This window comes from Amblyomma mixtum, chromosome 7 (assembly GCF_055824585.1).
Source record: "Amblyomma mixtum isolate Tamu chromosome 7, ASM5582458v1, whole genome shotgun sequence".
NCBI lineage: Eukaryota > Metazoa > Arthropoda > Arachnida > Ixodida > Ixodidae > Amblyomma > Amblyomma mixtum.
In genome coordinates, this window is record NC_143018.1 from 55,741,145 (window position 1) to 55,755,035 (window position 13,891).

General features: G+C 47.0%; 1 pseudogene; it reads right to left on the reverse strand.

Moving 5' to 3' along the window:
• Positions 1–5,075: 5,075 nt before the first annotated feature.
• The window catches only part of LOC149336129 (uncharacterized), a 568,238-nt pseudogene continuing 559,422 nt past the window's right edge, over positions 5,076–13,891 (reverse strand).

The window sequence follows — 13,891 nt, forward strand, 5'->3', positions numbered from 1 at the left end:
GAGATTGAGCTTGTCTGTATAACGAGCAAAATTACGGCCTCACGTGTGGAAGGCACCACTCGCGGATGATGTTACAGCCCCGAATACATTAATGTAATCACATAAATAAGGGAACAGAACACATTAGCACCCGGCCGCGGTGGCTCAGTGGTTACGGCTTTTGGCTCCTGACCCGAAAGACGCGGTTTCTATCCCGGCCACGGCGGCCAAATTTCGATGAAGGCGAAATTCTAGAGGCCCGTGTGCTGTGCGATGTCAATGCACGTTAAAGAACCCCAGGAGGTGGAAATCTCCGGAGCCCTTCACTAAGGCGTCTCTCATAGCCTGTCTCGCTTTGGGACGTCAAACCCCAATAAACCAAACCAGAAAACATTAACGCAATGTTTGTTTACAGGAACATTTCACTGATGAAGTTTCACTGGCACCGCTTCAGTTTGAGCTGCTTTTGCTTCTCGCGATTGGACGCCTTATCTTTGCTCATTGCCTTAGTAAAAAAATACAACTTCGTCAATACATATAACTTGAAGTAAGAGCGCGGCAGTGCTCGCTGCAGCCAATTTCTTGGAGTTCATGCCCTTGTAGAAAATGTAAAAAAGATATCATGCTACCAGCATGCAGCTCGTTTCTGCTGAAAAAGGCACTGAATGCATTTTCTAGTGAATAGTTATTAGCACTTCAATGCAGTTATTAGTTATTAGTCAGTTATTAGTTATTAGAACTTCTTGGAGTTCATGCCCTTGTAGAATATGTAAACAAGACCTCATGCTACCAGCATCCAGCTCGTTTCTGCTGAAAAAGGCACTGAATGCATTTTCTAGTGCATAGTTATTAGCACTTCAATGCGCTTTGAAGCGTTCACCAAACCTGGCCAGCCTGCCTCGTCAGTGAGACATTCTCATTTTTAGCAGCCTGTAGGGGCGAAGTAGCCAAGGCAGATGCACATGCGCGGGCCATGGGAATATTTTCAGTGATTTCCTGACAACCCAGCCAGCGACATATAAAAAATGAGTCGGCTGTCGCTTTTTTTTCTACACAGCCTTTATGGTCAAACATACTGTCCTGCTCTTGCCGCACTGCTGAAGCATGTGCGAGATTTCCCTCGTCCAAGAGATCATCTATTAGGCTTGTTATCTGCGCCGCCTTTTCTTCCCTTACATCACAGGGCTGCAGAAGAGGACTCACTACCTCAGCTGGTAAATTTCCATTCCCTGGCGACTTTGCCAAGTTGTAGAAGACAAGGTTATTTACTATAAGCAAAAAATGTTCTGGATAGGTGCGGTCATTGCAGCCGAATGATTGTCTTACAATTCCAAATAAATTCTCCAATTCGTCTTGACTCAAATTGGCTGTCAGGAGATATTTTTATTTTATAGTGATGACGTGGAACATAGTTCGCAAGTGACAGTGTGCTTTTCAGCGTCACACGAAGTCCGAGGGCAGTCCCTGCACTGAGAAATCCATCGCTGTGCTGAGCGGCGTACCGTTCCCATTCAATCAAAAAGGCTAGAAATTCTTCTAGAAACCTCGGACTTGCTGAGTCTGGGCGAAGCCCTTTGGAGGGTATCCTTGATGTCATGACAAATATCAAGCGTTCCATGAGCTTCACAAATCGCTCTGTTGGCTCAGTAGTACGGAAAATTGTGTCTAGCTTATCCTTGTAAAAAAAAAAATAGTCCTTTCAAAACTTCATCACTGAACTGCTGGAAGGCTAGACACGCATTTTATCAAATGCGTTGTCATTGTTGAATTACTGCGCACAAACATGCCAGGCAATCAGGAGCGAAGTGAGCGAAGCGGAATCACACGGGAAAGACGCACTCGACGAGCGACACGAGGAGTTGCGGCGGCGGCGGCATCGGTCTCCTCGGCTCGCCTGCCGCGAACAGCGCCACCTACGCTAGTATCGAAACAGGTTTCGGCGCGGCGGCTGGCGATGGCGCCTGTTCACGACACTAGTCAAAACTTCTAGTTAGACGATCCGTGCAAAAGACTGCTCTCCGTCGTATCTGCACGGTTTCGATAGCAGTGTAAGTGGTGATGCTCGCAGGGTGCCGCCGCCGCTGATAAATGACCGCTTCGCCATGTGCTTCTGACCAGTATACGGTCGATGGTTCCGTTAGGCGCGTAGGGGCATTGATTGCTTGCAGCGGTGATAGCAGCAGTTATTTCGTGCGAAGCCGGGTCGTGCGGTAGGACAAGGTGACTTGAGTGGCAGGAAAGGCCAGGCAGCCCGCCGCGTCCAATGGTGCCGAGCAGCGTTACACGATCCGTGAAAAGACTGCTCTCCGTCGTATCTGCACGGTTTCGATAGCAGTGTAAGTGGTGATGCTCGCGGGGTGCCGCCGCCGCTGCAAAATGACCGCTTCGCCAGGTGCTTCTGATCTATATACGGTCGATGGTTCCGTTAGGCGCCTAGGGGCATTGATTGCTTCCAGCGGTGATAGCAGCAGTGATTTCTTGTGAAGCCGGTCGTGCGGTCGGACAAGGTGACTTGAGTGGCAGGAAAGGCCAGGAAGCCCGCCGCGTCCAATGGGGCCTAGCAGCGTTAGACGATCCGGGAAAAGACTGCTCTCCGTCGTATCTGCACGGTTTCGATAGCAGTGTAAGTGGTGATGGTCGCGGGGTGCCGCCGCTGCTGCCAAATGACCGCTTCGTCAGGTGCTTCTGATCTATACGCCGTCGATGGCTCTGTTAGGCACGCGGGCGCACTGATTGCTTGCAGCGGTGATAGCAGCAGTGATTTTGTGCGAAGCCGGTCGTGCGGTAGGACGAGGTGGCTTGATTGGCAGGAAAGGCCAGGTAGCGCGCCGCGTCCAATGGGGCCGAGCAGCGTTAGACGATCCGGGAAAAGACTGTTCGCCATCGTATCTGCACGGTTGCGATAGCAGTTTAAGTGGTGATGCGCGCAGGGTGCCGCCGCCGCTGCCAAATGACCGCTTCGCCATGTGCTTCTGACCAGTATACGGTCGATGATTCCGTTAGGCGCGTAGGGGCATTGATTGCTTGCAGCGGTGATAGCAGCAGTGATTTCGTGCGAAGCCGGTCGTGCGGTCGGACAAGGTGACTTGAGTGGCAGGAAAGGCCAGGTAGCCCGCCGCGTCCAATGGGGCCGAGCAGCGTTAGACGATCCGGGAAAAGACTCCCCTGCGTCGTATCTGCACGGTTTCGATAGCAGTGTTAGTGGTGATGCTCACAGGGTGCCGCCGCCGCTGCCAAATGACCGCTTCGCCAGGTGCTTCTGATCTATATACGGTCGATGGCTCCGTTAGGCACGCGGGGCACTGATTGCTTGCAGCGATGATAGCAGCAGTGATTTCGTGCGAAGCCGGTCGTGCGGTAGGACAAGGTGACTTGAGTGGCAGGAAAGGCCAGGTAGCCCGCCGCGTCCAATGTGGCCTAGGAGCGTTAGAGGATCCGAGAAAAGACTGCTCTCCGTCGTATCTGCACGGTTTCGATAGCAGTGTAAGTGGTGATGCTCGCAGGGTGCCGCCGGCGTTGCAGTTTTCTTTCCTCAAATTCATTTTCTTCATTGCGGACCATCTTTCCGTGTCTTCTTTCACTCCCACTGCCTCCCTTCCTCTATTGAGAAGGACAGCATAGCAAACGGTTTACTTTGGCATATAGAAAGAGTTACCTTGGCCAGATTGGACTGAAATCAATGTCCAACCACCATTGACCATACTCAGCACGATGGTGACCTCAAGATTTGGCCCGGCTCATTGCCGAAATTTGCCCCGGCCTACTCACGAAATTAGACCTGAGCCGATTTCGACCAAAACCGGTGTCCAACTATAACTATGCGAGTGTGACACAAAGCTACATGAAAACTTAGCCCGGGCCATTGATAAAAATTTTACCTTGTCAACCACCTGAATTTGACCTCGGCTGATATGGACCTAACTTGATGGTTGGTTGGTTTATGGGGTTCAACGTCCCAAAAAGACTCAGGCTATGAGAGACGCCGTAGTGAAGAACTCCGGAAATTTCGACCACCTGGGGTTCTTTAACGTGCACTGACATCCCACAGTACCTCACTTGACGTCTAACTTTAAATACTTGCGGTGACACGATGACGACCTCCAAGTCTGACCCGCATCATCTGGAAAATCTGGCACGGATCACCATCGAAATTTGACTGGCCAATTGCGACCAAAATCGATAGCCAACCGTATTACCAGAATTTCTCATGATGTTGCTAGACAGGCGTTGTCATACGAAGCCTTGTAAGGGCCTTTTTACACATTTACAGGAAAGGGTATGTGCAAAACGCTTTTTGATCTATTTTGAACTTTTGCCAAACATGCTGATGTTGCGGGGACCGAGGTCAATGCATATCCATAGACGCTTGTGTAGAGGTTGCGCCGAAAAAAAATTTTTTTTCGAACAAAACCTCTTCAGATACTATTTTGCGTTGGATTAAATGGCAGTGTTACCGTTTAGTACCACATGGAATGTGTAACGAAAACATCCAAAGTTTTTATGACTTCGTCTGTTGTGGTCGCCAGAAGGTGATGTTACACAGAATATCTTCCATTTCTTTACTTGGGCAACTGAACAACCATTTCCGCCAAATATTATCGTGACTACTTTGTTTTCTAATGGCTTTGCGGCCGAGTTAACCCTATATATCTCGTTAAACATTGCCAATGAATGTTTATATTGAACGTGTTGTGCACACGTAAAAGAATCTGCATTTTGAGGTAAGAAATGTTATAAGCAGTGATGCGAGGGCTTCATTTAGACTGAAATGATTTCGGACGTTGTGACGCCGCGACTTCATATGTACAGCCTTTGTCAAAAGTTTAGAGCCCAGGGGGTTTGCGTCTGGGCCACATTGCTTTGCTTGTAATGCGTCATCAGCGTCCCAAATCTCCTGAAGGTAAGAAGATTTTTGGTCCTGCTCCGTCCGATGCGTAGGACTTCCATTAGTGCTACTGGAGCGCCACAGTAGTGCTTAGAAGCAAACCCCCTGGGCTCTAAACTTTTGACAAAGGCTGTACGTATCGCGGTCACCTCTTATAAACGTCGCAGTGACGACCGACACAACTACATAAAATCTCTTGCTTGAAGGCGTTTTAATTCAATTGGCGCGTAGGTGGTTTCATTCCCATATTCATGAAACGTAGATCCCACTTCGTGTAGTTCAGCGTCCCTTCCAGTTTTTCAATGTCGTCTATTGCATAGTTGAGGTTTGTTGAATTCCAATAATTTACCTGCATGAAAAACAAAAAAAATCAGAACAGACCACCACAAGCCATAAATATACATATTGTATGGACGAACACAATAACACAATATGGCACTGATATCTCAAAACATACCGGACATCATAAAAAACAACTACGACACCAGATAAAAAAATTTTGGCTGCGAAGGAAGGCATAAAGTTTTGCAAAGTGAGAAGCTTCAGAATCACATTGTCTCATATTTGCTGGCCAAAATTTGAGCAGTTCTGCAGATGCAGCAGTGGTCTACACTACACAGTTCAGAAGCAGAAACTTGCGAAATGCAAAAGCTCGTGCAACTAAAAGACGAGTCCGATTGATGAAATTGAGCTTACTTATAAAATTATTCCATGTTATTCCACCGTAAAATGTTGTTTATCTTTCCTTCATTGTTTATGAATGATTTTCTGTGTCGCTGTCGAACACCACTATCTGGCATTTGTTTGTGTGGAGGACGCTAGCAAGAGCCTTCAAAATAGTGAACCAGCTCGGTAAGCAGCCTTAAGGAATGTGCGTGTGGGGAATTCGCGTAATGTGTTATTCTAACTGGTGAGAAAGATCGGACGGCGCGTCTATTATGCACTTATTTGCCTTCAGATGCCTTTCAACTGAGCGGAGAGCAAAGTTAGGCAGTACTCCAAAAACATGGAGAGTCTTTACCGAACCCAACAAACTGAGTGCTGTTTAAAGGGTGCGGCCTAAATTGCAGAAGTTTTTCCGTTCTTTAAAGATAATAATGATAAAAGTCTTTCTGGCTAACTACTCTATCGTTGCCGTTATGCACTGAGTGCCTTTTCAAAAGTTGTACTAACGCCTTGAAAGAAAGGTAGGTCGACTGTTTGCATCAAGGTGACAATTACGTAGCTTTAACTACCGGCCTGAAACGATGCCAGGCAAAACATAAAGAATTACCGCATGAGAACCGTTGGCTCATATCTCTCTTCCAGTGCACATGCGAACCCTTATTGGAGACAGGATTTTGCAGAAAAGAGGGTTTTGTTTCTTGAAACGCGTTTTAAGGCCATTAAGAAGCGCTTCTAAGAAATGGTAGATTGTGTTTGCGGATCTTTATTGAAGCTCGGCAAAAATGGTACCTCAATAAGACTTTGTTGCAAGCAGTTATGTCGTATGTTTATAAACGTGATAGACTGTTTGCGGATGTAACAAGCTATTTTCGACATTTCATTGAAAAAATGGTGCTCACTATACCTTGCGACTCAAAACAGCACTCCGCTAGTTTCAGCTTGCTAGGATACGACACTCCGTGTTTTTATTACCCTGATTAATTTTATCCGAATCAGTCATTATTTGAAAAGCACAATCTGTCCGGGTCTTTGATGTGTCACAAGACTCAATTACGTGCTTTTGGCTGGGAACGTATAATTGTCGCACAAGAATTACATAGGAATAGAAAATGTGCACGACAGATATTGCGCCAAAAGAATTAGTTGAGGCCTCTGCAAACGTAAACGCTCTGGAAGTTAGCTACAAGATATAAAATGGACTTTTGCTGGCTGACAAAAATGTCATAAGGAGTTCAAATCGTTATGCTGTTCGAATCAGTTTTTTATTGCAGTAACTTCCAGTTCTACTGTCGAGGCACTCTATTTAACTCCGGCGAAAACAGTGCTTCAAAACATGAAAAGAAAAGGAATAGAAAGGCACGATCTAAGGCATAGTATTGAACTGGAAGCTTCAAATAAGGATCGGCATTATTAGCAAGAGTTTAAATAGCCAGAGTAGAAGTGTGCTGCATGCCTGTAATTTTGCGCATTAACCTTTTTTGTTATGAGCAATTTGCCGTCCCATCTCCGAAGGTTGACATCGGCTAAAGAATGCCATAGCGTTTCTCTTATTTCCGCTTTAAATAAATTTATTGCTACTTTCGCCAGGGCCCTCGTGTAAAAGTTGGTTTAATTATGTCCTGTTTATAAAGACTTCATTGGATAGAATCCTCCAGTAATTCAGGTTTTTAGGAAAGATGGCATTTGTGGAGAGAGTGCTCCAGGCACGACCTGTTTTCAAGAACGAGTGAAAGTTGGTCATGATGCAAGCTAGCGGTTGGTATACGGCTTTCTGGTAACTGGTGCGGGATGAAAAACGATAAGCAGCTTGGATGGGTAGCTAAAAAGAGAAATGGTGAGTTGATATATTTTTTATACACATATCGTCTAGCAAATATGGGGCGTGGCTGGAAGTTAGGGGAGCCTATTTATTTTAATCTAAGGAACACTGCCGGATTATATGTAACTGGCAAACATGAATCGAACACTATGGTATTGAGAAAGCTCATTTGAATTAGTAAGAGCAACTTGAGCGTGGTCACGCATGACAAGTGCGATCTCTACTTTGAGTACAACGAGTGATTTATCAGGTAAAAATTTAAGCGTAAGGCAGAATCCCATACATTACGACAGAGGTAGCTGAGAACTCAGCGCTTTAAAGTACCCTGATTATGTGAGTTGAACAGTTGAAATTCTGCGAGAAGTTAATACTAAGGCACTTAACACAACTGAGTGCTGGTACAGTGGATCTATCCAAGAAATATTTTCGCTAGACGAGCTTTGTCGCCTGTGGAAGCAAGTAAGCTCAGGTTTGTAGTGAGCCATTCTGTGTAGGAATAACTAAGCACCCGAAGGAGACCCCTCAGGGACACTTTATTTGATGGCATATCGTAACAGCAAGGATACCATGGCCAATATAGACTGGGATAGTTCAAAAACTTTGTCTTTTTAAAGAAATTTAAGCCCACATAACAAAATAGATTTGGGAATAATTTAAATTAATGAATATACCGGCACATGCATGAAAATTCGCCCCAAATTGTTATGCTATCAACACAAAGCTAAATGGCCTAGCTCTACGTAGTATTAAGAACCCGCCTACGAAGGAGCAGGAGCTAGTGCTCCTCTTCCTTAGGGTGTACCCAAGCAGCACGCCAACAGGATACCTACGCTGGCATAAAGGCGGCGGAAATTAGCGCTAACATCGCTACTATGTAGGCGCTTAGGTGAATTCGCACTTTTTACGACCATGGCCCAACTGTCACGTTAGGAATATGCGTACGTTCGGCCTGTCTACTCGACAACGGCCTACGTTCGGATTGAGCACCTGTTCGCCTGTATAATTTATAGTGTGGTGATGTTCAGACGGGGCCTATGTTTCACCTGTCGGATCAGCAAATGTGCGACATTCAGGCCGGGAACCAGCCTCTGTTCAGCCATTCGTCCCAGCATTATTCATTGATACACGGCCAATATAAGTTTCGCAGTGGCTTCCAGTTATTGGCATATCCCCCGTAATTAATTGCAAGTGTGATCACAGAGATTTCACAGGTTTATCAAATTTGGCAAGCCATTGACTTGTCTATCGGAAGGCAAAAAAGGCATTATTATTGTATGAAAATGGCATTCCCGCCTGCAGTTCTGTATCATAGGATCAACGCCTGCTGTATACTCGGAGATTTCTTTTTTTTTTCATATCAGCAGAATTGCAAGCAGTCTTTTGATACGCAGTACGCAATATAGGCTCAACACTGTGGTTTCTTATTCCGCTTCTTTTCAGCAGCTGCAGTCTCTACAAGTGATAATTTACAAATAAGCAACCAGCGAGCATAAAAAAACAGAAAAGAACAGAAGGATAAAAATAACAAAAATTTATTCCATTTCCGCTACTGTGACCCAGCACAGGACCTGGAGGCACTACACTATGAGTCATATTGTAACTAACCGTTGAACTCCTATCGCAATAGAACTGTTGCAATGTCTTGAAACAAATTCCTCGCCAATCTCAGCTCGTCTACGATGACCTCACAATACAGCGGAAGAGATGCACGAAGTGATCATCACCATATCACTACCGCAGGGAAAAGAAAATAAATAACAGTGAATTTTGTGGCATACACTGTAGGAGACGAGAGGCGCATAACATTTTTATAGAACAATTTTTAATTGATCGTTAACAAGTACTGCCACATGAATGCAAGTTGTGCAATCCGATTTGCCAAATATGCGTTGCACCGAATAGCTAACTTCTAAATTTAATGCATGGTGTAGCAGCATGAAATAGATATAATGTCACAAAAATATTTTCCAATAATTACCGTACTTTTAGAGCTGGTGTCATTATTGCGCATCTCTAAATTACCAGCTCGTGTCTTGCCTTCGTATCCAATCAAATATAGCTAACAGCTGGTAGCATCTCCTTTCCATCGGCATAAGTTGCATCCAGTACGTGTACCTCCCAGGAGAATCATGCATTAAGTTCATTCTGATGACAAAAGCTAGCTGACTCGACAGTGCGTGTTTTTGTTAGGTCTGGTTTTGTTTATTAGGATCTAACATCCCAAAGCGACTCTCGATATGAGGGACGCTTCAGTTACTTCTTGAAAGGCACTGGACGTTATTCTTTCCTCCTTTTTTATGTTTCGTTTGTTGGACATTTTAGACATAAAACAGCGCGAAATGTTGTTTACCCGTTAAAGGGTCATTTCAAGAGACGGAAGTCCTGCATAAGCTTGCCGTCCTCTCGCCCTGCCATAAGCTTGCCGTCCTGGTTAGCTTAATTGGTAGAGCGACTGCTCCGGTGTAGCGGTGGTCCTGGGTTCGAACCCCGGACCAGGACGAATTTTTCTTTAACTACGAAGTTTCTGAGAAAGGTGTATAGCTTTCCTTTGTAGCCGTATGGCTGCGCTCGGGTGGATGCCAATGAGTAATTACTCCCTTATTACAAGTCCTAGAAACATATTATTGTACATCAAAGAGCCGCAGACCACGTGAAATCATGGCTCTTGTACAGGCTCAGGTCACGGCGCTGCAGAATCTAGCTGTGCATGTTCAAACTAATAGAGTGAAGGGTCTATTCATGCTTCAGCAAGATCCAGTGTGCTTTTTACTCTCCTCCATTCGAACTTTCGCTGAATGTAGAACCCACACAGCGAATTGCATCAAGAAACGCATATTCTGTACCAAAAAACGGAAGCTATGATAAAGTTAAACACTTTCCTCGTGAAAGCACATCTGTAACACATCTTTCTTAAATGACCTTGTGGAAGCAGAGATCTACATACGCGTGAACCAAGTGGAGGGATTGCTTCCGTAGAGATATCGAGAGCATTTGCTTTTATTGTTTTCACCGTGCGACGTAATCGACGGCACAAGTCGGGGCTTTCCAGGTCGCTATATACGCTAGAGGGAATAAGGCCAACGCTTTTGAGTCAAACAAAAAAAATACAGCCACAGTGGCATGGGCGCTTGCTGTCAATTACAGTGGAGAGTTTCTATCTGACAATATAAGTGGCATAAAACGCCTGAAATTCTTTTTTCGCTTTCGGCACAACACGTACCCCATAAAGTCGACAAAACCTTATCTCCTACTGGTGGCATTTACGTTACAGCTAATGGTCAACAGTGTATTTTATCGCATGAAAATAACTCATCGGAAAGTAGAAAAAAGTTCTGGTCGATTTGCGCAGGTAGGCCAAATGTGAACCGCGTGCATTGGCACTTCCATTTACGCTTCGGTTCCGGTGTTCAAATCTAGCATTCACGGATGGCAGTTGTGGGGTATAAAAAGGGGAGAGATAAATCCGTTCTCCCCGTTTAACCGCGGCTGACACAGTTCAAAACCGCGCGGACCCCACCCCGTGGTCGCGAGCGCTACCGAGCGCACGCCGACTACAGCGGGCCTTGCTCTGCGAGAACAAAGGAACGACACACTGGCGGACAAAAACAAGGCATTTATTGCTATAACAACAATAACGCCAGCTAGCAACGAAATACACTGAGGAATCGAGGATGTCCGACTCACCAGCAAGGTTACGAGCGAATGTTCGCCTACGGTAGGGCAGAGGGAAAACTCCGAGGCCGGACGGGACGGGCTTGGCGGGAGGAAGTTCCGACCAAGAGGCGCCCGTCGACGAAGAGCGGAGCCGCGAGCGAAACGTCCGCTCGCCTTCCCGGTCCGAAGAAGAGCCCCCGTCGCTCCCCACGTGCGCGCAGCAAAACGCCATCCGTGGCGCTGGTGTCGCTGCGATGCGAGCACCCTCCCCTGTTAAAGTAACCAAAGTGAGAAAAGTGCGTTTCGGGGGAGCTAGCTACTGTTGGAGTGCATTGCGGGAAAGCGAACCACAGAGGACGAACGAGTGCGGCCCCACGCAGTTAATCAGATAGCTGTCTATATACAGAATTCGTCATTCTCTTCTCTACGTTCACTAATCCCTGGGAGTTTCTATACTGCTTCTGGTGCAGTGGTGCAACGGCAAAGCAATGTGCCACTGCCTTTGAAACGTAGGTGCTGCCATCAGTAGGATTTAGGTTGCTAAGGCTGTGTTATGACCCAGATTGCTCTTCTTGAGCAGTCTCTCGCAATTGAGCTGCTGCCAGCTGATATGGAGGACTGGTCGCCGTCACCGGGTGACGCCGTTACAGCCGTCACCGTAACTCAGTTGATAGAGAACAGGACGCAGATTTCGGAAGTCCTGGGTACAGATCCCGCCGGTGGAAAGTGGCTGTTTTCTACCTCCTTGATAATGATTTATTTCTAAAATAACAAGCCATTCGGCTATGGCGCTGGTATAAAATAAAAATAAATACCATACTAGTCTCCCATTGATTATAACAGCAAAAATAGGAAAGAAATTGCTGACGTTCAGCTCTTTTAACGCTAGTTATACGAAGTGAGAGCGTCGTCGTTTTGCGAGCCGTTCGGTCTCCTCTTCTTCGGTCTCGGAAGCTAGGCTGGCGCGACCAGTATTCGGCTTCTTCTCTAAGTAAGCAGATGTCTCTTGCCGACGTCGTTGCGAAGTCCTCTGAGTAAAGTTGTGACATGGCCCAGCAACGTTTTGATCCATGGCGAAGCGCGCGCTGCCTGATGAAAGCGCGCGCAGTCTGTCAGCGGCGGCTCCAGATGCAGCGGCAATCTCACGGCCAACTGTGCCGGTGAGGCGCGCGGCGACGGCGGAACTACAGTGACGAGGTGATGAGGTTAGTCGCAGGGTGAAGGGCACGGTCCAGCTGCGCAGCGGCAGAGGGTCGTTACTGCGTGGTCGGTGAAACTCGCGGAGATATGCCGCAGTAAAGCTTTCGCTTTAAAAAAATCCCCTATCTCCGTGGTTTCGGTGGCTGCTGGTTTCCGTCACGTATGCTATCTAATAAAAAGAAGCGACTTTATCGCATCGCTAAGTTTGCCTCCACCACAGAACGTTGGGCTTCGTACTCGGCTGCATCCGAAGCATACGTGAAGGCAACTAAAGACGCAAAGAAACACTTTCATTCGCAGATCCTTCCGTCTATGCTCACAACTAATATCAAGAAATTCTCGCGCGTTATTAATCCCACGGCTGATGAAAATATTGTTCTAATCGACTCTTCTGGTGATCCCATTCCTTCAGACCTTGTTGCTACTGTTCGTAACCAATAATGTTTTGAGAATTTTTCTATTACATCTGATGCACACATACCTGCAACATATAAGCACCACTATGAAACTATGTCGACCATTTTATTTGATACTTTTGGTGGTATTAAACTTATCGAGAATCTCAATCTTCATTCTGCTCCAGGTTGTGATCTTATTAATGCCAACTTTTTGAAAAACACTTCAATCTATGTTTCTGTGATGCTAACAAAAATTTTACAACAATCTTATGACCAATCTATCCTACCGAAACAGTGAAAAATTGGGAAGGTGATTTCAGTGTACAAGTCGGGCAGCAAAACATCTCCCCTCAATTATCATCCCATCTCCCTAACTAGTACATGCTGTAAAATGTTCGAACATATTGTGACGAAGACGAAGCTGGCAGTGGCGCGGGACGGAGCGCCCGCGCTAGGCCAGCGGCCATTAAATCATCTCATAGCCATCGTTCACCACGCCTCATTCTTCGGCTGGCCGCCACGTTACATCTGGTGGAGATGCTGAGGTCCCTTCATCGCCATCCTGGTCACGGAGCTTCGGCGTCCTGGGCCTGCCGTGAACGTCGGCCGTGAGTACCTGGTCAGCGCCGCACGGCCGTGCCCCAGCCCGCCCGACCTGAACCGACCTCGCCGCTCACCCCAGCCCCGTCCCCCGCCCGGACCACACGACACGACGACCCAAGATCCGACGGACCGAAGACCCGACGGACCGAAGACCCCACCGACCGAAGACCCCACCGACCCAAGACCCCACTGACCCAAGACCCAAACGTGAAGACACCGCCCCCCTGCCCCGCCGTTCGGTGCGTCCAGAGACCTCGGCCGTCAGCTCCTGGCACCCTACGGCGCGGATGCTTCGTGGACCGGGACACATTCTCTCATCTTTCTCATCGTGGCGGCCAGCACTGCACCATCTTCTACATATTGTTCGATCCTTCACTCAAGACCATCGCCATTTCGCCGTCTGTTCGCCACCGATCGGGACGATCGCTCGGAGGCCCCGGGTAGTGTGATGAAGACGAAGCTGGCAGTGGCGCGGGACGGAGCGCCCGCGCTAGGCCAGCGGCCATTAAATCATCTCATAGCCATCGTTCACCACGCCTCATTCTTCGGCTGGCCGCCACGTTACAATATAATTTTTACAGATCTTGTTAATTTTCTGAAATAAAACGCCTTCTTCTCATCAGCACAACATGGTTTTCGGAAATCTTATTCATGCGACACACAACTAGTATGTTTTACACATGCATT